Source organism: Erinaceus europaeus, chromosome 5, assembly GCF_950295315.1.
Source record: "Erinaceus europaeus chromosome 5, mEriEur2.1, whole genome shotgun sequence".
NCBI classification, from domain to species: Eukaryota; Metazoa; Chordata; class Mammalia; order Eulipotyphla; family Erinaceidae; genus Erinaceus; species Erinaceus europaeus.
The window spans coordinates 113,641,076-113,665,807 of NC_080166.1; the positions used below are offsets into that span (position 1 = coordinate 113,641,076).

At 39.4% G+C, this 24,732-nt stretch overlaps 1 long non-coding RNA gene across 2 annotated transcripts in view; it reads left to right on the plus strand.

The window, feature by feature from the left end:
* LOC132538724 (uncharacterized) overlaps positions 1-24,732 on the plus strand; it is a 233,778-nt gene that overhangs the window by 16,022 nt on the left and 193,024 nt on the right. For both annotated transcript variants that reach the window (XR_009550080.1, XR_009550081.1), the window contains exon 2: positions 10,912-10,973. This is a non-coding gene — a long non-coding RNA (uncharacterized LOC132538724). The remainder of the gene's footprint in view (positions 1-10,911; positions 10,974-24,732) is intronic.

A 24,732-nucleotide genomic window follows, 5' to 3' on the forward strand; every position in this document is an offset into this window, starting at 1 on the left:
TGATGTGCCAATACCTTCTCCTAATCTGTACATTGCCTTTTGTTTGTGAGATGGCGTGTGTGTGTGTGTGTGTGTGTGTGTGTGTGTGTGTGTGTGTGTGCTTGTGTGTGTAAAAACCTTTGAGGGTCACTGAAGCAGTTTCCCATGCGCATGACCCAGGGTTGAGCCTCAGGATCAATGACACTAAAGGAAGGAACTTCTGTACTATGGTGTCTTTCTTGCTTTTTCTCTGTTTTTGCTTTTATTCCACATTAAGTCAGCCTGGATTGGTATAGCTCCTCTTATGACAAAGCACAAGCACACATACATACGCACACAGTTTCATTTTGGTCCTGTGGGGTGACTTTGTTGTCAGGTAGCATTGTAAAGGCTTCAGCATGGTCAACTCTGGCCAGGCAAGTGATCCTATGGTGGTAATGTATCAATAGTGAAGGACCGCTCTGTCACTGCTGGGTCAGAGTGTCCTCTCAGTATTAATTCTCTGTTCTTTTAGAGTGAATCCAGGGAATCTACTGTCATAAACCTGGAGAAATTATACTTGAAGTTGTGCAGCTTCATTAACTTTCCCATACATCTGGATCTGTACTCACAGTAACTTTTCTTGGTAGATTTCCCCACCCAGCTTTGCAGTTGTGGCCAATGTCCCTGCTTTCTACCTAGACCCTAAGTCTAGTCCCTACCATTAGGGGATGGTAATAGAAGGGCCAGAGTCTAGAACTGTTATACTGTTGGGTTGTTACAAAAGTCTTGATGCATTTTTGCTTATAAAAACAGAAAAAAAATACATGTCATGACTTTTCTGACAGCTCAATAGATCACTGAAGGAACAGGCATGCCTAACAAGAAGAAAATGGAAGGAGTTAGTGTTAGTGATATGAATTCATAATGAGAAGGAAGTGAATAAATTACTTTCAGGTAGACAAATCAAATACAGAATAGATTCTGTGTCTAGTTTGCAGTAGTGATATCCGAGTTGGATATAAAGATTTGGAAGCACAGGGTCATAGACAATTGTTGAAAGAAAATAGATACTAGAATAGGATTAACCACTGAGAACATACATGGATCTAATAGCACAGAAAAGAGTCAGACATTGAGCAGTGGTGGCAGAATCACTGAGAAATCAGCGGACAAGCTTATGTACAAAGAAGCTGAAAAATGATTAGAGGAGGTGGACAGATAGGCAAGACTGGTGTCTCTAATGCTAAGGTAAGAGTTAAGGAGGGAGTGGACATCAGTGTCAAATGCCACAATGAGGTCAAATGAGAACAGGACTTAAACTGTCATGGAGTCTGACACCTTTAGGATAAACGATGACTTTATGGGTTGATGTTTCAGGGACTAGAGTCTAATTTTAACAAAGTGAATGCATGTAGGAGCAGATGTAAAGGTAGAACCACTCTGAAATGTTTCTGTGAAGTATAGGGAACACAAATCTATCCGCCCCTCCCCCCCAATTTGTCTTTAGCAAAAAGATGAATTACATAGGAGGGACCTCTGAAGGGAAACGGAAGACTATCTTTGAGATGAAGCCTGCAGAGAGTTGGGTTTGTGGAGAAGGCACATTTACTGTTATCCAGAGCCACAGGGGTCAGATCTCACAAGAAAACTAGGAGCAGAACCATGACCCAGCACTGCCCTAGTCTATTTGAACCCTTCACTTCCTCCAGCAATGAAACTTGCATCAAGGTGCCTTCCTGGTCCTCTGATCTTCTTCCCATAGTGCTCTGTGTTAAAACTTACTGAGTTGGTGCCTGGGACCTGGTGCATAAGCTTTCTCAGAAACCATGGGACTTCCATATTTACAAGATTTAAATATATAATTGATAAAATCTCTCTTTACTTGTTCTCTTATTAAATCTGCTTCAGACTTGTGTATTATTTCCCTAGTCTTAAAGGAGCAAAGAATGATTTTTATTTTCTTCTATGGAAGGAAAACTGGAAGGGGGGGAGTGAAGAGAAGACAGAGAAGGTGTTTTGAGTGTGAATATTTATTCTGATCATGAGAAAAACTTTTTTTTCCTATACTGTCATTTTCAGTTTTGCAGCTTTGGTCAAATAAACAGGAGCCTTCTCCCCATTTCTAGACTATGAAAAGCAGTAGCACCTGCAGAGCCCTCTGTGACCTGTGGAGCATGAAAGACCTAAAGCATGAAGGTGAGGGCAGGTAGCATAATGGTTAGGCAAAGAGACTTTTATGTCTGAGACTCCAAAGTCCCAGGTTCAATCCTCCATACCACAATAAGCCAGAGCTAAGTGGTGGTCTGATAAAAAAAAAAATTCAAGGACCTACCTGATGAGATGGCAGTGCCAACAAATAAAAGGCAGTTCTTGCCTTTCACTGCTTCTGCAGCCACTCTCAGTTAGGAGAATGTGTTGGCTTTCTGTGAGCTTGAAATCAATTCTGGAGCGTGGCTGAGGCTGACTTGTCAGTCATCATGCAACCAGTGCTTCCCATGAATACATGGTCTCATTTACTAAGCGTATTAGGACAGACCACACTTGCAGGGTTATCCCTACAGTGCTCATGACCAGACTGATGACGTTAGCATTCATATCCAACTAAAGAAACCTCTCCAACTTATTCCTCTCCTACTATTGCTAGTGGCTGTTTTAATAATTTCTTATGTACCCTATAGGTGAGATAAGAGTTCAAAGCAAAAAAAAAATGACAGCAATTTATTAGTTACATATGCTCATAGCCCAGAGAGGGGGGCAAGGCAATGTGATGTTGTACTCAGGAAAGGAGTCAACAACCATCGTGGTAGAGGGCATGCTCTGTGGTATCAAGAGACTAAGGTGGGAGAAGGCTCTTGGATTATTTGAATAATCCTGTGGAGGAGCAGCTCTGAAGCTCAGGGATAAGCAGCAACTGTATTTGATTGACTATTTACCTGGTCTTCAATTTAAATTCAAAAGCAACCAGCAAATTTACTGGTCTCCACTGTGTTCTGACTGGATCAAATTTGGCCTTTCTGCTAGGAGGCGGTAATAGGGCTTGTCAAAGAAATGCCTGTGCAGCCATCAAAATAAAATGGGTTTTCTGTTTGCAGAGAGCTGATTGGTGGCATCCGATTCAGACTCACTATGTCCATTGTTAAAAGTTGCACAGGAGCTGTAGAGAAGGCTAAGTTACTTCCAGGAGAATGCTATATATAAGGCTGTTTCTCTAGAAGCCTTGTAAGTGACATTACCTTTGGCAAATTTGGCAAGACCCCAGTTTGACTCTCAGCCCTGTCAATTTCTCATAGCTGGAAAGCCTCAGGAAAGATGATGCATGGAAATCTATTCACAAGAGGACTAATTTACAGTGTGAGATATTCAGTTCTAGTTGCCAGAATGCATGTATTTCCCACTCAGGGTATTACTTTGCTGGGATTGGGACGCTCGGGAAGATAAACTAATAACCAGAGTGTTGATTAGAGAGCAAGGGGAAAGATTTTCATTAATCTGTAGCAAGACCTGATCTATCACCTCAGCTGCACTTCATGCTGCTTTCACGCTGACTAGAAAGTTCACTTTCAACACATTTGGTATTTCTCTCTGGGTTCTGTTGAATAAGAACTTATCAGTTCTCTCTTAATTCTTTATATCTTTTCGTTGAGTTAGACTTGAATGTAAACCCTATCCTTGGGCTCCTTTAAAGTATCCTGATTATCTAGAAATAAAAGTGGGTGTTAATTATCTGTTCACTTGACTATCTCCCTCTTATGACTGTAATGCTTTTAGGGTGGGACTGTAGAGCTGTCAACTTTCTTGACTTGATTACTCTGATGATTCTAGATTATTCCATTTTCATGCAACCCCCTTTTTGTATTTCCAATATCAACCTCCATTTTACTCTTCCATTCATGAGAATATCTTGGCCTCTGCTTCAAGGCTATTCTAGAGAGGAAAAGTGAAAATCTTTAGTTCTGTTCTATCCTGGGGAACATTTTTTACTCAGTGACTAATCAATGAAAGCCCTTCTCTACCAGCCTTACTCTCACAACACTTCAACTGTTTTTAAAAATTTTTTAAATATTTATTTGTTTGTTTTTTTGCCCTTGTTTTATTGTTGTTATTATTGTTGTTGTTGATATTGTTGTTGGTTAGGACAGAGAGAAATGGAGAGAGGAGGGGAAGACAGAAGGGGGGGGAGAAAGACACCTGAAGACCTGCTTCATCGCTTGTGAAGTGACTCCCTTGCAGGTGGGGAGCTGGGGGCTGGAATTGGGATCCTTATGCCAGCCCTTGTGCTTTGTGCCATGTGCACTTAACCTGCTACGCTAACGCCGACTCCCCCCACCCTTTTTTTTCTTACCATGCCAAGGACTTCCCACCATCTGGAATTATTTTCCCATTATAAGGCAAGACTGAGTCAAGTAAGAGATAGTCCTAGTAGCAGGTCAGAAGTTGAGGAGACAAAGGTTAAGATGACCTGGAAGACAGATTTAAGAAGAAGAGGCATTGAACTTGAAAGTCTGGGCCACTGGCACAGTACTGGCACAGTCAACAAAACTATTGACATGATTGTATAAATGGAGACCAAGTGTTTTTCCAGAGCTGTTCATTTTATCAAATAGCCTTTGCTTGAATATTTGCAAATAAGAACTATTTTGCAGTGCTGCCAGCTACCTACAACTTAACAGAACTGGCAAATAGCTCCACATGGAAGTGGGAGAACATGCTATATGCAAGGCTTAGTTTTTTGCTGAAGCATGATTTTTCCCATTAATATCTCAGACATAGACATTTTGATACTTTAAATTAATTATATTTCAGTAATTGTTATAATATATTCAGAAGAATTCTGATTAGTGGATTTTAGCCATCAATATCATGTTGATGGAAAAGAGAGTTGGGAGTTGTGTGGAGAGGTTCTGTCATATAAACTCTTTTATAGATGTTTACAATCACATGTATGTCATCTAACACCAACTCTATTTACTCAAAGTTTATTTTAATCCTGAAAATTCAGAGCTTGCAGACCTTCCCTTATTCTGAATACTTTGGTATTGAATTTATTGAGTGGAAAACAGTGAATTAATGACTAACAGAACCTGTTTTACAGACTTGCTATTACTGTTCTATAACAAAATTTCTTCTGGATTTAAACATAAATGGGTGTGTGTTAGAAATATATTTTTAAATACTCAAAGCATTCTTTTGGAAGGTAATGTTTCTCAGTTATTTCCTTGGTTTCAGTCTCCTGAATCAAGTATTAAAGCAATAAAAATAATTAGGTCTTTTAGGTTGTGTTCCAGTGTTAACTTTTATTGTTACTCTTTAAAATAAAATATATGGACTTTTTATTAAAAAGTGCCTTATTTCTAAGGTGAAACTCATCTTGGTAAATTAAAATCAGCTAGAATATCAACAAAGAGTAAGATATTTAATGAGCTTAAACACAATTGGCCTAAAGTAATGAAACTGCTCTGAAATGTACAAAACTGAATGAATTATATCTTTAAATTTTTTTATGTATTTATTTATTTTTCCTTTTGTTGCTTTGTTGTCTTTTATTGTTGTTGCAGTTATTATTGTTGTTGTTACTGATGTTGTTGTTGTTGGATAGGACAGAGAGAAATGGAGCGAGGAGGGCAAAACAGAGTGGGGGAGAGAAAGACACCTGCAGACCTGCTTCACCGCCTGTGAAGCGACTCCCCTGTAGGGAGCCGGGGGCTGGAACCTGGATCCTTCGGCCTGTCCTTGAGCTTTGCGCCACGTGCGCTACCGCCCGACTCCCATAAATTATATCTTATCAGTCGCACTGTTATGCTAGATTGATTATCTTCCTACTTTTGCTGCCCTTGTTATTTTATTGTTAAAGTTATTATTATTGTAGTTATTGATGTCGTCATTGTTGGATAAGTCAGAGAGAAATGGAGAGGGCAAGAGAAAATAGAGATCGGGAGAGAAAGACAGACACCTGCAGACCTGCTTCACTGCCAATGAAGCGACTCCCCTGCAGATGGGGAGCCAGCGGGGGCTGGAACCAGGATCCTTATGCAGGTCCTTGAGCTTTGTGCACCACCTGCACTTAACCCGCTATGCTATTGCCCGGCCCCGTGGGGGAACTCTTCCTTCTTTAGTACTGAATATGGTGGGCTGGGGAAATAGCATAGTGATTATGCAAAAAGACTTTCATACCTGAGGTTCCAAAGTCCCTAGCTCAATCCCTAGCACCACCAAATGCCAGAACTAAGCAGTGCTCTGGAAAAACAACAATACAAAACAAACAAACAAACAAACAAAACACCTACTAAAATAGTAACTTGCTTAGTGCATCATAAATTACAAGCAAAGATACCTGGACATTGGTAGGATCCCCATAGTCATTGAAAACCAGCACCACATTCTCCCACATTCTGGGAAACTTGAGAGAAACACGCCTAAGCTGAAGATTGAAGATAGCTGAGGATATTTATTCTGCCCCAGTCAATACCATCTGTCATGGGGATATTCTGACTGAGGGACGTCAAATACATGCCTTCTATACCACCATTTAATATTAATAATTCAACACAGTCCTTTTTCTGATGACCCAGAAATAACCTTAAAATCCTAAACACAATGCATAGTTTAGTCATGGATAATAAATCAGAGTTGTCATCTACTTAGAAGTTATTTGCCATCCTTGCTTCATCTATTGTTTTAGACATTCCATCTCCCATGGGCAGCATGGGAAAGGTAATAATTGATAGCATGAAAGATTGTTCTTCCAGAAGTTAAAGAATGAGTGCAGTGCCCTCAGGCAGAATTTAGGCTGCAGACTGATTTTATTCTAATTCCAAAGTGATTTTGTTTGTTTTTTAGAATTACTGGTTGCCACCATGAAAGCAACAGGAAATTTTATGTGGATACTTAAATTTCTCTCCTTCCTTTAAAGCTCATATTGGACAACACTGAATTTTTATTATATTCATAATCTCTACCCAAGATTATTTCATGAGGTTGTTGTGTCTTCCACTTACCCAACTTGACTCACTTATATGATGGACTTATATGACTAACTTATATGATAGACTAGTTCTGTGTCTCTGAGACCCCTCAGTCCTTCACATTATTTACCTTACTGAGTTATGCGGCTGGAAAGTGTGAGAATAGGATCTGTAGACTTCTTTCATGCTGGTAAGGCAGCTTCAGAGATTAAGAGTGAGCAATCAGATCTCCAGTAAATTAGCTTCTTCCTCTATGGTTCAGGCAGTCAAAGTAGGTCATGAATTTCTCTGCCAAAACTGAAGAGTCCAGAAGGTCAAGACCACCCCCCCCCCATCAGGTGCTGAATGATTTCATTTTGGTGAGACTGGCATGAAGTCAGCAGACTTGCAGTTGCCAATGAGATGTTATGTCTAAACAATTAATAACATTTTTGTGTGTATAAAACTAGGTCCCCCAATTTTTTAAAATGTTTTTATGATCTGTAAGTTTAGAAAAAAACAGGTATGAAATAGTTGTTTTTTGAATAAACTATCATAAGCTGCAGGAAAAGTTGAAGAGTGCTTTAAGCCCTCTTAAGACAGCTCAGTGTTCTCAGTCGCAATAGGGGTCAAGAAGGCTTAAGAAAATTAGGAATCTTATACTCTAATTCTGTATCATATTTTTTTCTTGGTTGCAGAGACATATTTATCATGGGAGATCTAAGTGCTGGTTTCTGGGTTCTTACCTTTGGCCCCCTGCCTGTTCATGCTTTCATGGCCACAAATGCTTAGTCTCGGGACCTTGACTTGCTGCACTTTTTGCCTACAACACTTTCTTCCATTAGAACTTTGTGTGATAGCTCAGAGTTCACAGATTATGAGAAGTTGTATCAAGTTTTATAGATCTCATGAATTTTGAGGGGGAAAAAAAAAACTGAGGACAGGGATCACAGAATGTGATCTTTCTAATTTCTGAAATTTCATTATTCAAAATCTGCAAGTGTAAGGAAGGATTCCTCTCAAGAAAATTAAAAGCAGATCCCATAGAATCTGATTATTCTAGGGCACCAAAGAAAAAACCCAGTGGTGAGGGGTAGACATGTAGCTTTCTGGGCCAGTGGGGGGTGGGAATGGGCGGGAGGGATGGGTCACGGTCCTTTGGTGATGGGAATGGTGTTTATGTACACTCCTAGCAAAATGTAGACATATAAATCAGTAGTTAATTAATATGAGAGGGGGAAATCAATTGTATGTCTCAAAGGTTCTCAGGAGACAAACTGAATCTTTTTAATAGATAGGCTACGTATTTGATATGCGGACTCTCTCAAAAGCTTAGACCAAGTAGATTGGAGGCTTCCAATAGCACAGCTATGTACAAGATACTGGGTACTGTACAGCAAACCATAACAAAGGGACTTTTCAAAGTTAACCCAATTAACAAATAATGTGATGATAATATTAACTATTGATTGTCTTTTTGAACCCTAAGACAGCAGGAACCTCACATCCTCACTATAGAGCCCCTACTTCCCCCAGTCCTGGCACCCATGGATAGGGCTCACTTTCCCGTATGCTTCTCCCAATCCATACCAAATAATATTGCATCCGCCGATCACAACCTAACCAAAGCAACGATTGCCATCTAAACATGCTTCACCTCAGAGTGTATCCAGAGACTTCACGTGTGGAATGACAACCCTTCAGCTTCATTGCTTGGGTGAGACCTTTCCTTTTATAGTACACTCTAATTTCATCTCGGGTGGTTCACTTTCTAACAAAGTCCCATAGCCTAGACGTACACCAGTTTCTGTGAGAGAGAGCGTATGCGCACACGTGTCCATAAACTACTGCAGAATATATACCTGAAAGCAGGATTACACTGGAGTTTGCAGTTCCAGATGCCACCAGGATGCTGGCTAGGCTTCCCTGGATTGAAGACCCCACCAATGTGTCCTGGAGCTCAGCTTCCCCAGAGACACACCTTACTAGGGAAAGAGAGAGGCAGACTGGGAGTATGGACCGACCAGTCAACGCCCATGTTCAGCGGGGAAGCAATTACAGAAGCCAGACCCTCTACCTTCTGCAACCCTCAACGACCCTGGGTCCATGCTCCCAGAGGGCTAGAGAATGGGAAGGCTATCATGGGAGAGGGTGGGTTATGGCGATTGGGTGGTGGGAATTGTGTGGAGTTGTACCCCTCCTACCTTATGCTTTTGTTCACTAATCCTTTCTTAAATTAAAAATTTAAATAAAAAAAAAAAAAAAAGAATCTGATTATTCCTACTTCTGGGTCTTTACCTGAAAATCACAAAAAAAAAATTGAATTTGGAAAAATAGGCTCACCTATGTTTATTGCAGGATTATTTGTAATAGTCGAGAACTGGAAACTACCTAAGTGTCCATTGACAGACAAATGGATAAAAGAAAACTGGTGTATACATACACAATGGATGAAGAAACCCTTCCATTTGCAGTGACATCTGTGAACCTGGAGGGTATTTATTATATTAATCAAAATAAACTAGAGGCAGGAAGACAAATTATGATGTCTATATGCATGCTATATATAAATAAGCAAACAGAGGAACTCAGTGAAATTATAATAAGCTTTGGACTATAAGACTAAGTAGTGGTTACTACAAGAGAAGGGAAATGTGGAATGTGGGGGGTGGTGGCAGGGGAGGCTGGCAGGTGTTGGCAGGTGGCAAAAATCAGGATAAAGAAGGTCAAATCAGGACGAAGAAGGGTGCACACTTTAATCTTCAGTGATACCTGAAATCTACAATACAGTGATGATTCAATTAACAAAGGTCACGAACAACCCTTGCTCTTTTGAAATATAAAACCTTTAAGAAGCGGAAGATAGAAACTTTATCTTGAAGATAAAAATGGGGGGCTGGGAAGTGGTGCACCTGGCTAAGTGCACATGTTACAATATGTAAAGACCTGGGTTTGAGCCCCGGCTCCCCATCTGCAGTGCGAAAGGCTTATGGTGGTGCTGAGTATTGAACCTGGGAGCTCAGAGCCTCAGGCATGAAAGTCATTTGCATGACCATTATATTGTCTACCCAGCCCCTCTATAGTTGTAATGAGGAGGAAAATCAACCAGTGGCAAAACAAAGCATCTTGAATCCCCACACTCCTTCCATATTGCATAATCAGTTAACTAGGAAATTGAATCTATATCTGTATAAGGATAAATGCTTAGGAACTTGCTTAAGAATATAGAAACTGTAACTCCCAAAATCAAGGTAGAGCGTGATAGATGCACTGTGTTTTAGTGAAGAAAAGTTGCTGGGTTTAAAAAAAATTGCCTCTGGTCTACTTGGAGCGGTCTGTGAACATGAATGATTTTATATTATAGGCCATTACCATTCAATGTCGAAACCTTAAGCGGCAGGTAATGGCTTTTGGAAAGATGAGAAATATTTTTAAGTGATGTGCATATCTATTTTAATATACCATGCAGTAATCATCATAAGAGGTTAACAAGAAAAAAATCAAGCATGACTATGAAAAGAAATTACTGTATTTGGTGGGACAAACTTCTGACATTCTGGAAAGATGTTATAAAAGAAGTAACATCACTGCACTAGTGTCTTTTTTTTTTTTTTTTAGTGAAAAATGTCAGAGAATAAGGGAAAATAATGAAATCCAATTATTTAAGTTACGAACACAAACAACCCTGCTTCACGACTTATAAAGTTTTCTCTCTGCAGGTATGGACTAATGCTTGAACTTTGTGTAATGTAATATGCATGCTTAACCAGATGCACCACTGCCTGGCCCCTCTTTCTGCCTTTCTTTCTTTCTGGGGGAAAAACAAACAAACAAACAAAAAAGGCCTAGAATGGTGTTCTGAGATGATGATAGATATTGTGTTTTTATTTTGTGTGTGTGTGTGTGTGTGAGAGAGAGGGGGGGGGGGGGGAGAGAACATTTCCAAATCAAACAAAGCAAGGATTAATAATGATCCTAGACTTACTTCACTTTTGGTTGTATTTTGTAGCTTTCTTTGGAAAACAAGATTTTCTGCAAATATCTTGGGATGGAAGAAACTAAAAGGAGAAAGTAAGTTGCCAAAAGATTATAAAGTATGCTTATCCTGCTGAGGAAGATTTATAGTTGGAGATTATGTTTCTGAATTTAAAGGAGCTAAGGAAACCTTAGTGGGAATATAGAAATGTCAGTCTAAGGAGGTTTCAATCTTGAGTCATAAAAAATACAGAGGAGATTCATAAAGAAAGACCTAGTAACAAGTCATAAGATGACATTTGCCTATATTGTCAACACATATGCTCAATAAAGTTGCTGTAAATTTTATGAAATATGCAAATTACACTCGAATTTGAAAACTAGAAATGTTAAAATCAAGATAATTTATGCTTCAAAATGTAAATATGAATTGTAATATGGTATGAGGAAAGGTAGAGCTATGACTCTTTTGTGTTTTTGCTCCAAAAAATAGCTTCAAAAATGATTTCTCTTGCTTGCCTTGGGTTGTGTTTTGCACCATAAACTAATGCTGTTCTCACAGAACAAGGAGCTTGACTGGAATCCAGAGACCTCATCTCTTTTCTGTTAGAAGCACGATATGATTCTGATCATTTGTGATTTTGAGTTTCAAACCTATAAAACAAAGAAATAGAGTAAGATGGCTTCTAAAATTCTTCTTGGATGTGATTCAGTGTGTTTTATTGTTAGTTTATTTGACTAAATTTAGGTAGATCTGTTCATTTTGTTTACATATAGTTATGGACAATAATACAGACTTGTTAGATTTACTTTATGAAACCAATCAAGAGATCTTCAGAAGGAGACTCATTGTATTGCCATCAGATGTCAATAATGGTTCAAGTACTTTCTTTTTAAAATCGAGTTCTAGGATATAATAATTTCAGAAATAAAATTATGGGAACTCTTCATTGCACTTAACCTAACCTTCTAGCTTGTTCAGAGGCAAACTTTTCACCCCTAGCTGCTTTAATCTCTCTAATCCTTAAGTACATTTAGTCTTTCCTATTGGAGCTCTCTTTTTTTAAAAAATAAGAACTAGACACTGCAATCATCTGAACATGAACTGAATTCACCACATACACCCTAAAAACAAAGGACTACACATACTGCCATCACCTGGATGGACCCTTTACTCTGGATCAATTTGTTTAAGAAGCATCTTTAATTTAGGCATGACTCTGGAAGCTCTAGTATACTGCTCCATTCTTGTTGGCCTTGGTCTACTATAGATCTTAAATTTATGTTGATTTATTTTTACTTGTCTTAAGACTACCCCCATTTATATGCACCCCAATATTCTCTCTCTCTCTCTCTCTTTCTCAGTCACGTTATCAAAAGCTTCCTGTTCTGGTGGTCTTAGAATCAACTACTGTCAATGACCTGTTTTTATCATAAAAAGATGAAGAACATAGGTCAAATGCAAATAAATAAAACTTAGTGTGTGGGGGAATGTCACTTAGAGACATGACTCAGCAAGTAGGGAAAAATGTCTTCCAGTACATGAGATCATTCATACAATTTCAGATACCACAGGTGAGCACCAAGAAAAGCATTAGGTATGAAAGATGGTAGATCTCCATGGGTACTGGAGCAATGTTTTAGTGTTTCCCTCTATTTAAAAATAATATTAATGGAATAAAAGTTAGGCTAGGGGTGGCTCTTTCATATTGTTTATATGAGAGACCCTGTGTTTGTTCCCCAGCATTGAAACAAAAACCTTAGTGTTCATTACACAAGCTTAACTATGAATTTGACTCTAAAAATCACATGCTTATAATTGTGCAAAGGGAGAATATATTGGATCTTTTTATTTTTATTTTTTTATTCTTTATTTTTCTTTTATTTAAGAAAGGATTAATTAACAAAACCATAGGGTAGGAGGAGTACAGTTCCACATAATTCCCACCACCCAATCTCCATATCCCACCTCCTCCCCTGATAGCTTTCCCATTCTCTATCCCTCTTGGAGCATGGACCCAGGGTCATTGTGGGTTACAGAAGGTAGAAGGTCTGGCTTCTGTAATTGCTTCCCCCCTGAACATGGGCGTTGACTGGTCGGTCCATACTCCCAGTCAGCCTCTCTCTTTCCCTCGTAGGGTGGGTCTCTGGGGAAGCGGAGCTCCAGGACACATTGGTGGGGTCTTCAGTCCAGGGAAGCCTGGCCGGCATCCTGATGACATCTGGAACCTGGTGACTGAAAAGAGAGTTAACATAAGGAGCCAAACAAATGGTTGAGCAATCATGGACCCAAAGCTTGGAATAGTGGAGAGGAAGTGTTAGGGGGGTACTCACTGCAAACTCTAGTGTACTTCTGCTTTCAGGTATATACTTTGCAGTAGTTTGCGGATACGTGTGAACATATGCTCTCTCTCTCAGAAACTGGTGTATATCTAGGTTTTGGGACTTTGTTAGAAAGTGAACCACCTGAGATGGAATTAGAATATACTATGAAAGGAAAGGTCTCACCCGAGTAATGAAGCTGAAGGGTTGTCATTCCACACGTGAAGTCTCTGGACACAGTCTGAAGTGAAGCATGTTGAGGTGGCAATCGTTGTGTTGGTTAGGTTGTGATCGGCAGATGCAATATTATTTGATATGGATTGGGAGAGGCATACTGGAAAGTGTACAAAGTATACAATGGTTCTAGGACTAGGGGAAGTAGAGGATCTATAATGGAGATGTGAGGTTCCTGCTGTCTTAGGGTTCAAAAAGACAATTGATAATGTTATCATCATATTATTTGGTAATTGGGTTAACTTTGAAAAATCCTTTTGTTAGGGTTTGCTGTACAGTATCCAGTATCTTGTATATAGCTGTGCTATTGGTTGCTTCTGATCTACTTGGTCTAGGCTTTTGAGAGAGTCTGCATAACAATTACACAGCCTATACATTAAAAAGATTCAGTTTGTGTTCTGAAAAACTTTGAGACATAGAATTGATTTTCCCCCTCTCGTATTAATTAACTAGTGATTTATATGACTACATTTTACTAGGAGTGTACATAAACACCATTCCTACCACCAAAAGACTGTGACCCCTCCCTCCCACCCATTCCCACCCCCCAGTGGCCCAGGAAGCTGCATGTCTACCCATCACCACAGGGTTTTTACTTTGGTGCCCTACTTACAATTTGGTCAGGTCCTGCTTTTAGTTTCCCTTTCAGATCTTCTTCCTCAACTTCTGTTGATGAGTGGGATCATCCTATACTCATCTTTATCTTTCTGACTTAGCTCACTTAACATAATTCCTTCTAGCTCTGACCAAGATGGGTCAGAGAGGGTGGGCTCATTGTTCTTGACAGCTGCATAGTATTCCATTGTGTATATATACCACAGCTTTCTCAGCCACTCAACTGGTGTTGGGCACCAGTTTTTGCTTCCAGGTTTTAGCTATTATGAATTGTGCCGCTATGAACATAGGAGTACACACCTCTTTTTGGTTGGGTGTTATGGTGTCCTTGGGGTATAACCCCAGGAGAGGAATTACTGGATCATATGGAAGGTCCATGTCTAGCCTTGTGAGAGTTTTCCAGACTGCTCTCCACAGAGGCTGTACCAATTTACATTCCCACCAGCAATGTAAAAGGGTTCCTCTGTCACCACAACCTCTCCAGCATTTGTTGCTGCTGTCCTTTTTGATGTATGCCATTCTTACAGGAGTGAGGTGGTATCTTAGTGTTGTCTTAATTTGCATTTCTCTGACAATCAGTGACCTAGAGCAGTTTTTCATATGTTTGTTAGCCTTTTGGATCTCCTCTGTAGTGAACATTTTGTTCATATCCTCTGCCCATTTTTGGATAGGGTCATTTGCTTTTTTGGTGCTAAGTTTGCTGAGCTCTTTATATATTTTGGTGATTAGTTTTTTGTCTGATGTCTGGCATGTGAAGATCTTATCCCATTCTGTGAGGGGTCTTTCTGTTTGTTTAATAGTTTCTTTGGATGTGCAGAAGCTTTTCAATTTGATGTAGTACCATTGGTTTGTTTCTGCTTTAGTCTTCCTTGCAATTGGGTTTGATTCATCAAAGATGCCCTTGAGGTTTAGGTGGGAAAGTGTTTTACCAATGTTTTCCTCTAAGTATTTGATTGTTTCTGGTCTGGCATCTAGGTCTTTGATCCATGTGGAGTTGATTTTTGTTTCTGGTGAGATAAAGTGGTTCAATTTTATTCTTCTGCATGTTACAACCCAGTTTTCCCAGCACCATTTATTGAAGAGAGACTCTGTTTTCCATTTAATGCTTTGAGCCCCTTTATCAAAGATTAGATGTACATAGGTGTAGGGATTTATTTCTGGGCTTTCAATTCTGTTCCACTGGTCTGTGTGCCTATTTTCGTTCCAGTACCATGCTGTTTTGATGATGATGACTTTATAATATAGTTTAAGGTCTGGGAGTGTGATGCCTCCATTTCTGTTTCTTTTCCTTAAGATACTTTTGGCAATTCTAGGTGATTTCATGTTCCAGATAAATGATTGTAGTGTTTGTTCTATTCTCTTAAAGAAGCTTGGTGGAACTTTGATGGGTATTGCATTAAATTTGTATATGGCTCTAGGGAGAATATTCATTTTGATGATATTGATTCTTCCAATCCATGAGCATGGGATATCTTTCCATTTCTTGGTATCAGTTTTTATTTCCTTCAGTAGCGACTCATAGTTTTCAGCATACAAGTCTTTCACTTCTTTGGTCAACTTTATTCCTAGCTACTTGATTGATTTTGCTGAAACAGTAAATGGGAGTGATTTCTGGATGTCTTGTTCTTCAGATTTAGTGTTTGCATAAAGAAATGCCACTGATTTTTGTACATTGATTTTTTAGCCTGATACCTTGCTATATTGCCTAATAACTTCCAGTAGTTTTCTGCTGGATTCTTTAGGTTTTTCTATGCATACAATCATATCATTTGCAAATAGTAAGAGCTTGACTTCTTCCCTTCCAATCTGTATTCCTTTGATTTCTTTCTCTTGCCTGATTGTTATGGCAAGAACTTCCAATACTATGTTGAACAGTAACGGTGACAGTGGACAGCCCTGTCTAGTCCCCAATATATTGGATCTTTAAGGAAACCTAAATTTTTGAAATTTCTTTAGTATGAGATCAAACTGGAAAAAAAAAAGTGTTCCCAAGTACAAGTACATTTTTGAGACTATTATTCCCTGAATATAAGTTAGTAATATGAAGCTCAAATGGAACATGGAGAAATAATTTCTTATATTTGCAAGACAAATATAAGCATATGGAGTTTTCTATTATCTGAGCTGGCCTAATCTAAGGAGAAATGAAAAGACTATTCTTCAAGCAATTTTCTATAGCATTACTCTCAACTAAAATTTTTAAATAAATTGGGCAACAAACCATTTGAAGTTACTCATGTATTTACTTATGAATCCTAAATACTATGAAGAGGATACAACCTTCTTAATATTTCTCTCTTTATCTTTCATCCTCTACTACAGTGGCTGCCAGACCACTCTCTCAGTTTTCCTGAAACACTTATTCTCCAACTTATATAATTTTTTTTAATGATACATGTGTTTACTTTATTTTTATTTTTTATTTAAGTTATTTAGAAAATATCAACTAAACCATAGAATAAAAGGGGTCAAAGTCCACATCTTTCCCACCATCACAGTTCCATATCCCATCCTTTCTACTGGAAGCTTTCCTATTCTTTATCTCTGGGAATATGTACCCAGAATCATTATGGGATGCAGAAGGTGGAAAGCCTGGCTTCTGTAATTGCTTCTCCACTGAACATGGGCATTGGTAGGTTGATCCATACTCCCAGCCTATCTCTCTCTTTACCTAGTGGGGTAGGGCTCCAGAGAGATGGGGTTCCAGGGTACATTGGTGAGGTTGTCTGCCCAGGGAGTCAGGTTGGTGACATGGTAGCATCTGTAACTTGGTAGCTGAAAAAGCCTTAAGATATAAAGAATAGGGAGTCAGGCGTTAGTACAGTGATTTAAGCACACATGGTGAAAGCGCAAGGACTGGAGTAAGGATCCTGGTTCCAGCCCCAGGCTCCCCACCTGGCAGCGGAGTCGCTTCACAGGCGGTGAAGCAGGTCTGCAGGTGTCTATCTTTCTTTCCCCCTCTCTGTCTTCCCCTCCTCTCTCCATTTCTCTCTGTCCTATCCAACAACAATGACATCAACAACAATGACATTAATAACAACAACAATAATAACTACAATAAGGGCAACAAAAGGGCATAAATAAATAAATAAATAAATATTTTAAAAAATGATATAAAGAAGAACAAATTGTTTAACAATCTGGAACCTAAAGACAAGAATATAACAGGTAAGATTTGGGGTCTCCATTTTGGAAAAAAGTAGGTCTATTTTAGGTATATTCCAAGGGTCCCATGACTTCACTAATTTTTGCCTAAGCCTGACAGTTAACATGTAGGTGGGCCAAAGGTATTATCTTGGGTTATGGTGTCAGAGTTGGAAATAGGACTAGAAAGCTGGATCAGGGAAGAGAGTAGCTCCCAAATATGGGGAAAGTAACTAATTACTGTAGTTAAGTAACCATTAACTGTAATATAGGCCCCATTGATTTAATCTGGGGCCTATATTCAGTGAAGGAGTCTGTGTAACCTCTGCATCCCTGTAGGTCTGAGCTCTCATTCTGTGGTCATAGCTAGGAATGTTCTACACTGTATGCATTGCCAGATCCATCTTCTTTGAGTGGTAGATAATTTTGATCCAACCTCCCTTCTGACAATGGGGCAGTCCCTACCATTGTTGATCCACATGGAGGGCTAGGTCCTATAGGAGCTCACAAAGGGTTCCATTATGTTGTTACTGATGGAGATGACCAGTAACAGTGGAGAGAGGAATCTATTAGAGGTCTAGGCCCATCATATCTGTATGGGAATCCCAGGATTCCCTGACTAGGGGTTGGGAGATGAGGTGGCCTGGTAGGTAGTAAGGCAAAGAGCCATCATTAAAGTATGCCAGTCTCTTGCCCTTATCCAGCTTTTTTAATCCTTACGTTGTCTGACAATGTTAGCCTTGGAGTGATTGAGGGAAGTGAAATAGGAAGTAAGTGGGGGAGAATATCTAGGTCTAAGTTGAAACTATCTGATTAAATATTTCATGCTATCTTTTATAGGTCTTTCTACTTGCTTGTTGCACTTATTAGGTCACTGAAATCTATTGTGTACTTTTGCTTTAAGGTATATATTTTTCCCTAACTTAAGGATACATATGTACATGTGATCTGACTCTTGGGCCCTAGTTCATATCTAGGTGTTGGGGCTTTATTAGGAAGTACACCACCAGAAATGGAATTAAAGAGTCCTATGAGCTAGGAATGGTCTCACTAGGGTACTGGAACTGAAGGGTTGACATCACAGGCCTGTCTTCTGTGTACACAGTCTGAAGTGAAACATGTGGAGGTGGTATTGGTTGCATTGGTTGAGATCAGCAGATGCAGTATCAGTTGGTATGGGTGGAGAGAAGCCTGTTGAGGAGCCATGCCCCAGAGGTTCCAAGACTGGGGAAAATATGAGTTTTATAAAGAAATAGGGAGGTTTCCTGCTCTTTTAGGGTTTAAGAAGGCAATAGATATTATTATAACCAAGTTATTTGGAAATTTGGTTGACTTTGAAAGTCCCATTGTTAGGATTTTCTGTATCATATAAGATCTCACTATGATTTATGTCATTTGATGTAATTTATATATAGCTCTATCTAATATAGTGACTCAGCTAGTTGCTTCTGGTCTCTCTGGTGGTTTTGCTTCCTTCCTTTGTTCTGTAGACTCCTTTATTCTGGCCTATAGGTTATTTATAATTTTCCACTTTGGTTCCTTTTTGACCCCTCCTTTATAGTTTATCTCCTATAGGCCTGAACATCTTGTTTCTGCTTAGAATTCCCAATATGTGCATCAATTTTGGGGGACAGTTTGTCTCCTTGCTGCTTTCAGGTCTCCATCTTGACCCCCCTCCATATAACTCTTCTATCCATTCCTCTGTTCTGATTCTGCACCATCACAATAAACCTGAGAAATAAAAAAAACAAACTTGGGAAATGCAAAATTCTCCTTGAGAGATAGGGAAGGTGATGACCTAGAGAGACTAGATCCCGTTGTTGTTTTATATTTTAATCAGAACACTTGGGATGCATTGGATCGACCTTCCCGTGGTGCATCCCATGAGTACCCATTCATTGGGGAAACTGACGATCCTTCCTAGCCGACTGAATCCACATGGATCCCAGTCACTTTCAAAGCCATTAACTGGCTACGGAAGAAGGGCAAATGCTAGAAGAAGAAGAAGAAGAAATCAGAACACTGCTTAGTTCTGGTTTATGGTGGTGTGGGGGATTGAACCTGGGACTTTAGAGCCTCAGACAACAGAGTCTTTGCATAACCATCATGCTGTTTATTCTTTTCTTATTCATCCCTTTCTACTCTATACTATTCTTTTCCCTATCCTATCCTATCCTATCCCATTCTATTCTATTTTTTTCTTTCTTCCTCTCTTCTTTCACTCACTCTCTCTTTCTTTTTTTCTTTTCTTCCACTAGCATTATTGCTGGGACTTGGTGACTGTGCAACAAATCCACCACTGTAAGCAGCCATTTTCTCTTTCTTCTTTTTTTTTTCTCCATTTATTTGACAGGGAAAATTTGAGAGTTGGGAGGGAGAAAGAGAGAGAGAGAGGGAGAGAGAAAGAGAGAGAGAGAGAGAGAGAGTGAGACACATGTAGTACTTACTTCACTACCCATAAAGCTTTCACCTTACAAGTGTGAAGCAGGGACTTGAACTTGAGTCTTTGTGCATGGTAGTGTATACATGTAACCAAATGCATCATCACCTGCTCCTGTCATTCATTTTGTTACAGTTCAGTCAAGAAGAAAACTTAATAAGTGCATTAAACTCATTTATTATTTCAAAGTTCATTCAGCAATTAATCAGCACCTACTTTGTGCCATAAAGTTAGGTTCTTCTTTAATCTCTCTAATCCTTAAGTACATTTAGACTCTCCTATTAGAGATATCTTATTTAATACTTTGGGCCCCTTTATCAAAGATTAGATGTCCATAGGTGTGGGGGTTGAGCTATCTTATTTATAAATAAAAACTATACAATGCAGTCATCTGATCATGAACTGAATTCATCACATACACCCTAAAAACAAAGGACTTACACATATTTTCATCACCTGGACCCTTTTCTCTGGATCAATTTGGTGGTAAATTTAGTTGATTGAAACTGGAGGCATAGCTCAGAGTCTCACCAATTTCAGTGACTTACTCACAGATAGGCTTAAGAAACTTTTAGAATACATAATATGCAGCAGAGAAGGGGAAAGACACAATGATCATACATACCCTCAACAGGGAATTAATTTATCACCATCATACATTTTCAATCCAAGTATACATGAACAAATAGTTAAGTATTTGAGGGTCTCCAAGATTATTCTCAATTATTTGCTGAAGGGCTCAAGGAATTCAGAGAAGCTGTTATACTTACTAATATAGCCAAAGGACACATATTTAAATAAGCAGTGACAAAAAGCTCATAGGTTACAGTCTAGGAGAAAGCAAGAATAAACTACCAGTTATTCTTTCCCAGTGGAGTCACAGTGCTTAATTTTTAAGGAAAGGTTGTGACAAAACATGATAATTACCATGTAGGGACAATAAGTCTTTGGCATCCAGATTAAAAAAAAATTATTTTATTTATTTTAAAAAGGAGACATTAACAAAACCGTAGGATAAGAGGGGTACAGCTCCACACAATTCCCACCACCAGATCTCCATATCCCATCCCCTCCCCTCCCCTGATAGCTTTCCTATTCTTTATCCCCCTGGGAGTATAGACCCAAGGTCATTGTAGGGTGCAGAAGGTAGAACATCTGGTTTCTGTAATTATTTCCCCATAGAACATGGGCATTGACTGGTCAATCCATACTCCCAGCCTGCCCCTGTCTTTCCCTAGTAGGTTGGGGCTCTGGGAAGCGGAGCTCCAGGATGCATTGGTGGGGGTCATCTGTCCAGGGAAGCTCACAATATGCCTCTTTTGGAAAAGAAAACAAAAGGTAGGGTGGGGACTAATGGTAGCCAGAATTAGTTGAGAAAAAATGAGGTCAAACTACGGTGAGAAATATGTATGTGTATGGGGTGGAGACTTAGATTTATATAATTGATACTGTTAGGAGAGCAGAGAAATATATACGGAAAGAAAGTTTTGTGAAGACAGGAGAGATAGGAGCACTGTTGTAGATAGTCATTAAATACCAAGGAATGCAAGCATACTCCAGAAATTCAAAGACCCATGAAGGGAGTCTTCAAAAAGATTCTGGGGAAAAAAGTATGAACCTCTTGCCACCTTGATTTTTAAATTTAATTTTATTTATAAAAAGGAAACATTAGGGAGTCAGGTGGTAGCGCAGCGGTTTAAGCGCAGGTGGCGCAAAGCGCAAGGACTGGCGTAAGGTTCGAGCCCCTGGCTCCCCACCTGCAGGGGAGTCACTTCACAGGTGGTGAAGCAGGTCTGCAGGTGTCTCTCTTTCTCTCTCCCTCTCTGTCTTCCCCTCCTCTCTCCATTTCTCTCTGTCCTATCCAACAACAATGACATCAATAATAACTACAACAATGAAACAAGGGCAACAAAAGGGATAAATAAATAAATATTAAAAAAACTTTTTAAAAAAGGAAACATTGACAAAATCATAGGATAAGAGGGGTACAACTCCACATAATCTCTACCACCAGAACTCCGTATCCCCTCCCCTCCCCTGAAAGCTTTCCTATTCTTTAACCCTCTGAGAGTATGGACCCAAGGTCATTGTGGGATGCAGAAGGTGGAACGCCTGGCTTCTGTAATTGCTTCCCTACTGAACATGGGCATTGATAGGTCAATCCATACACCTAGCCTGCCTCTCTCTTTCCCTAGTGGGGTGGGGCTCTGGGGAAAGGAGATCCAGGACACATTGGTGGGGTTATCTATATACCTTTCCCATATTTGGGTGCTACTCTCTTCCCTGATCCAGCTTTCTGGTCCTTTATGCAGCCATGACATCATCTCCTCAGACAATAACTTGGACTCACCTGCATTTCAGATTTCAGGTAACATTGATTTTAAAAATCAAACTTTCTGTACTGGAGATAATACATTTTGATGTTTTCAGCCAATCAATTTGTAGTACTAATAGTATGGTAACCTTGGGAGATAAATGTAGCCATTACTCTGAACTCATCCTGCTGATTGGAAAGGAATACCAAAAAGGTTGAGCAACTAGAGTAACAAAGTCTTTAGCAATCAACTTTACAGCTGTTTAAAAAATTATAATTGTGTTTTAGATGAATTAGATTCATTTACCCACAGTAACATCTCTTTATGAGTGTATTTCTTTCTTTCAATTATTTATTTGTTTTAATAATAGAGATACTGAGAGAAAGACCAGAGCACTGCTCAGCTCTGGCTTATGGTTGTGCTGGGAATTGAGCCTGGGACCTTGGAACTTCAGGCATGAATGTCTTTTTATATAAATTATGCTATCTCCCCAGCCCACTATGATTGTATTTCTCTATCTCCCCAGCCCACTATGACTGTATTTTCTAAGATACATATACATATTATCGTATCATTATTTTGTATAACTTAAATGTATATGGCTTTATTTGTCAAGTGTAACTGAAAAAAAAAACTGGGATGGTGGTGGTAGGAAGAAATAGCTTAGCTGATAAAATGAGACACTAAAATAGGCAAGTTGTCTTTTAACCCATTCAAGCATTCAATCTTTACTAATTTTACTGTAGAGAAAAACAAAAAATCCTTGAGCCAGTCAGCTACTGCTCTATAACTATGTATCCTACCAATCAGAGGCTTAGAAAAATAATTTATTATGTGTATCTGTAAGTCAGCAGGAGATCGGGTTTAGTCAGTGTGGCTCTGCTTCAAGTATTTTACATACTGACTTGTCAGCAAGATAGTTTTCGGGCATAGTTTTCTTATAAATATGGAGGAGAACCAATAGAAAAGGGTGAAGTTTCTTTAAGCCTAGAGTGGGGATTGGCACATTGTTACTTTTAGCAATGCATCACTAGGCAAGCAAATCACATGGTTTATTAGTCTAGCAGAGCTGCTGTACCACTTCACCACATACTAGGGGGCTTAAACCAATAGAAACACGTTCCAGAAGCTTAAAGTCTGAAGTCAAAGTCCAGCTGGGTCCCTGAATAATGAGCACCATGAGAGGGAGGATGTGTTCTTAGCCTCCTCTCTCCTAGCTGCTAGATGACCTTCTTCATATTCATACCCACATGTTATCATTCCTATATGTAGTTTTGTCTTCAAATTCTCTCCCTTTTTTTATTCCCTTTCGTTGCCCTTGTTGTTTTATTGTTGTAGTTATTATTGTTGTTGTTGTCATTGTTGGATAGGACAGAGAGAAATGGAGAGAGGGAGGGGAAGACAGAGAGGAGGAGAGAAAGATAGACACCTGTAGACCTGCTTCACCGCCTGTGAAGGGATTCCCCTGCAGGTGGGGAGCTGGGGTTCGAACCGGGATCCTTATGCCGGTCCTTGTGCTTTGCGCCACCTGTGCTTAGCCCGCTGCGCTACAGCCCAACTCCCTCCCTTTTTTTTTTTTTAAGTAAGGACACCTATTGTATTAAAGTGGAGCTCACTCTAATGACCACATTTTAACTTGATTACCTCTGTAAAGACCCTGTTTCTAAATAAAGCCACAATTTCAGCATCTATAGTTAGGACTTTTAATATATGAGTTCTCTCTCTCTCTCTCTCTCTCTGTCTCTCTCTCTTTCTGGAGATAGTGCATAATTCAGCTCATAATACATATTCAAATATAAAGTAAAGGGATGATAAATTGTATTCATAATAGAGACATGCAAATGCATGAGTGCAAGAAGGGGTGGGGAATGAGACTTTTAATTGTTTGAGCTTTAAATCAAGCAGAAGGGTTGGTAAATTATAGCCATGGGCCAAACTGGGCCTGCTTCCTGGTTCTTCTTCTTCTAGCGTTTGCCCTTCTTCCATAGCCAGTCAACAGCGTCAGGTTGAGCCTGATGTAAAGTTTCGAGACCTCCTTTGAATCTGGAGAGGTGGTAGGATAAAATATTAGAACACGGGAGTCGGGTGGTAGCGCAGTGGGTTAAGCGCATGTGGCACAAAGCTCAAGGACCAGAGTAAGAATCCTGGTTCGAGCCCCCGGCTCCCCACCTGCAGGGGAGTCGCTTCACAGGCAGTGAAGCAGGTCTGCAGGTGTCTGTCTTTCTCTCCCCCTCTCAGTCTTCCCCTCCTCTCTCCATTTCTCTCTGTCCTATCTAACAATGATGACATCAATAACAACAACAATAATAAAACAACAAGGCAACAAAAGGGAAAATAAATAAATATAAAAACCATAAAAAAATATTAGAACACAACCATGCTTATTAAAACATGTATTGTGTCAGCTTGGGAAGTAGTAGTTCAGACTGTAGAGCATAGGACTCGCAGGTTGATACCTGGCACTGCATATGCCAAAACAGGTTTCACTTTCTCAGTTCTCCTCTCTCTCATACACATGTGTACTCTCATAAAATGAATAAATGGAAACAAATCTAAAAATTAAATAAAATGCATTATTAGCAATGCCTGCTTTTATGCTACAAATGTAGAGTCAAGTACACATTATAGGATGCTCAGTGGACTGACAAGTCTAAAATACATATTATCTGACTCTTTACTGAAAATGTTTGCTAATACTTCATTATGTTAGAGCAGCAAGGACCATAGACAAAGAACTAGTATGCTAAAAGAGAAATAGGGGAAAATAACATTTGGAGAATGGAAG